General features: G+C 43.7%; 1 protein-coding gene across 5 annotated transcripts in view; it reads left to right on the top strand.

The window, feature by feature from the left end:
* Positions 1–4,191, top strand: part of LOC105809167 (schwannomin-interacting protein 1) — an 886,964-nt gene that overhangs the window by 872,092 nt on the left and 10,681 nt on the right. The gene's annotated exons all lie outside the window — the stretch shown is intronic.

The following is a 4,191-nucleotide window of genomic DNA, read 5'->3' as shown; positions in this document are numbered from 1 at the left end:
CGAGGGGGTCCATTTAGTCAGCCCGTGGGGGGGTGAGCCTTAAAATTTCATCTCAGTTCACAATAATTAAAAAAAAAAAACACCCTCCTCAGTAGCATGTAATGATAAGCCTTTATTTCTGCTTGGGATCCTACAGGTCAGCAGGGCAGTTCTGCTGATCCGAGCTGGGCTCAGACAGGCTTACTCATGTGTCTGCGGTCAGCTACAGGTTGGCGAGGTGCCTTTCCTGCTCCCAGCTAGGCTTTGACATGTGTCTAGGGACAACTGCCAATTGAGCTCCGTGCTGGGAAGTCACTCCGCAGGCAGGCCAGCGTGGACTTGTTGTGAGGGCAGTGGCAGGCTTCCCTGAGGGGAAGCTCGGAGCTGGAACACCATCACTTCCTCTGCCTTCTGTTGGCCAAGACAAGTCACAGGGCCAGCCCAAGGGTAGGGAAATAGACTCCACTTCTTGATCACAGAAGCTGCAGTCACATTACAGAGGGGGCGGATACAAGGACAGGAAGAACTGGGACCATTTTTATAATGAGGCTGTCACAGGTCTGGGGCAAGTCATTTGACTTCTCTGAGTAACCTTATCTTGCCTGTAATCGATAGGTAATAGATTATAAAGTCCAAGGAGAGAATGTGAGTGAACATACTTTAAAACTAAAATTCAATGCAATAGGTCAAGTGAACTAAAGTACGGTGGGCAGGGGGATAAAATCTTAAAAAACAAACAGTTATATATACATGCTGGTGCCCAGAGATTCCCATTGCTAAGATTAGAGAGCAGTAAATAGTTCTGGGCTTCAGAGCCAGCCTTAGACCAGTGACAAAGGCCTAATTCACAATGGCTACTTGCCCCTTTAGAAGTTACTGGCAAACTTTAGGACCATGGTATTGTTTTTCTTGGGGAATAAACTAGTCTTGTCTTTGTATTTTGAAAGAAGTGGTATCTTGATACCAAATCATATTACCACTTGGGTGGACTTTTGAGATATCCTCTTAGTAGTTAAAAGCTTTTCATCTCTTCCATCCTCTCAATTCTCTGCATATTTTAATATTATCCCAGGTAACAGTAGTCGGGAGTCAGCACAAGTGTATTTTAAATAACAGCCCTCACTGTAAATGCCAAGCAGATGTGGTTGCTGAGCAGCCTCTGAACTAAACACCCTTCCACTCCTGGCCAGTAGGCACGCTCACGCAGAGGCCACTTCTGCTCACACAGAGATGTCCCGAAGACATACTTAGTCTTTATCTCGTGTCTGGCAGCATTCCTCATCCGGCTCTCCAGACCCTTGGTGCTCCCTGTCAGTAGCTCTGGGCGGCAGTATTGTTTTTCACCGCCGTGTGGTGCATAAGGAACAAGAGGTTTCGGGGATGACCAGGACAGACCTTTCAGATATGAAATCCAGAGGCAAGGCCGACTTCCAGCAGCCTTTGCAGGCAGTGCTCTGCTAAATGCCACTCGAAACATCAAGTAACGTTGAATTGGATACTTTGAAATTATCTCTAATTAACAAGATGAGGATGGTGTTTTGTTTCCACTGCAAACTGTGCTTGAGAGATCCAGGCGAATTAGGCCCCCTGCAGCCTGAATTTTGCAAGAGTGGTTAGGAGGGAGGCCAGGTACACTGCGGTGTGAGGGACAGAAGCCCAGGGAACTCCAGTTTCCAGAAGCGATCCTCAGGAACAGCTGCACCTCCCCGGGGTGGGAAGGGCCCAGGAACAGGGGTTATCTGTCCTTTGACCCTGTGACGACGCAGAGGCCTTCAGCAGCACCGGGTGGTTCAACTCACCCAGTCAGGCTGCTTGGGAGCTGTGGTTGAATTTCACCCAAAGCCGACTTCATCTTAAAACCGATTAAAGGCTAAAGGCAAACAAATCCTTCTTGAAACTTGAGCCCATTTTAAGATGTCTTTACTAAAATCCCTTTGGAACCATTAGCTGTTATGTCGTGTAATTTCCTTTTCTTGAGAGTAACGTTCTTGGTGATTACTGCTGTAAGGAATTATAAGTCTCACCCTATAAGAAGCTCTTTTCAGTTTCCCATGGTGATAATGTGGCACTAAGGCGATTTTCCGAATTTCTACCCAAGGCGTTTTTTCATTTCACCCATACTACTAATTCTCTCCCCGCTTCCGCCTTTTCTTTACCTTTCCTGAGTTAGAAACACTCTATGGGATAGTTGATTTAGGTCTGGGTTAATCCTTCAAAGAAAGGTCAGTTTGAGTGCCAAACAACAGAATTTATGATCAAACTTTCTTCTGAATGAAAATTTGTATCTTTGGACATTTCAGACTTTATTTTGGTTTGTTTTTGTTTTGTATTTTATATTGCAGGTTATTTTATATTTTTATAATCTGTGTATTTGTTAGCCAGACACTTCAAGGCTTTATTCAATAAATAGAAAATGCTACATAAAATTAGATTCCAATTAAGGTTAGCCTTTAAAATATGCATGTTTTTAATTTGCAAACAGCTTTCTTTCCCACCAGCTGCCAATCTATAGAGCTTGAGTTTTATTATTAAAAATGGGTTGATTTTAATTTTTAGACCAACTACAGACATTAAAACTTTAAAACTTGTATGGGATCAAAGAGTAATCTGAACATATTAGATTTTTCCAGAAAAAAATCCAATGGAAGAAAGTTAAAAGGAGGCAAATCCCAGCTCACTAGAAGGACGCTGTGCCTAAGAGTTAAAGACAGCTCAAGCATGCTCTGTTGGAGAGTTGATTCTGCAGTCAGAAATTGCTGTATGTGACTAGGCTAAAGATATTAGAGTAAGTGACTTTGGAGGTCCCTTTATAAAGTCACATTACGTCTAAAATTCTGTGTGTGTCTTAGGCTTTCAGTAAGTAGAGAAAGGAGGACAGTTAACATGTATAAAGGACCTGCTGTGCACCAGGCTCTGAAGAAACTCTTTTGATCCTTCCTACAAAACACTGGATTGGCTATTTTACAATATCCCATTTTACGGATGAGGAAACTGAGGTTCATGGAGCTTATATAATGTGCCTGGAGAAAGAAGTGAGGATTCAGAACCTAAGTCCACCTGACTCTAAGCACCTTGAGCTGATCACAGTGGAACCTGTTGCCTTCTACCCCCCAGCACTGGCCTGGCTCTCCCCACCTGGGCATACTGAGGGAAAGGCTGCATTTTCTTACAGGAGACATAAGCTGGGACTTTCAGTAATTACAGAATTTAACAATAGGTGGCAGTGCATACCCATAACAATTGTGGTGCCGGTGTTAAATCAGATTTTCTGGGTTCTGTGTTGATTTCAAAGACCCACTTTAAATGAGTCATCTGAGCAATTTCTACAAAGCATCTCTACCATCGGAATAAAAAAATCTACTCTAAATGTCAAATACCACGTAAGTTGCCCTTTGCATTTCTTCCTCTGGCAGTAATAATGCCAGGGCAAATTCGGTGTCCTCTGCCCTAAACCTGGCTTAGATAAGCCTCCTAGGATCTATCTCTTCTTGCTTAGGAGCCTCCTTTTGCCTTTTCTTTCTCTACTCTTACTCAGAGACTAGGGCTACTAGAGATGCTAAGAAAATTACTTCTTTTGGGTGGGAAGGAGCTTAAACATTTATTTCTCATAGTTGTGGAGGCAGGGAAGTCCAAGATCAGGGTGCTCCGGGGTTGGATTCTTGGTGCGGGCCTGCTCCCAGGTTTACAGACAGCTGTCCTGTTCTTCTCCTGGTGGGAAGAGAGCTAGCTAGCTGTCTGGTCTCCTAATAAAGTCACTAATCCTATTCAGCATTGTCTACCCTCATGACAATTACCTCCTAAAGGCCCCACCTCAAAATACCCTCACATTGTGTTTGGGGTTTCAACATATGAGAGAAAATTACTTCTTTAAAAATTCTTTGTTACCAAACAGTATTGAGATGTGTTCAGCTTCAAAAGAAGGTTAGGACAAAGATCTGGATCCGCAGTCTGGCCGAGTGTATGGCAAATACACAGCCAGGCTACCCTTTGTGACTGCGTTTCCAACAACATCACCTCTAGAGCTTCAGGATTCAATGAGCTCCCAAGAGGTCTCTATCTCTGAGGCTGCGTGTGCAAGAGGCAGTCTGCAGAACCTTGCTGTGTTCTAAGATTTTGCCTTTCTGACTGGGTTTTGGGTTTCCTTATGTTTCGCTAGTGTGAATTGGTGGTGATCTTCTTCCTTAATAACATAAATGAGCTCCTTCAGTTGGC

Source organism: Propithecus coquereli, unplaced genomic scaffold, assembly GCF_000956105.1.
Source record: "Propithecus coquereli isolate 6110/MARCELLA unplaced genomic scaffold, Pcoq_1.0 Scaffold19, whole genome shotgun sequence".
In the NCBI taxonomy this organism is placed as follows: Eukaryota; Metazoa; Chordata; class Mammalia; order Primates; family Indriidae; genus Propithecus; species Propithecus coquereli.
Note: the sequence above shows the minus strand (reverse complement) of the source record. Positions and strands in the feature narration are given on the sequence as shown.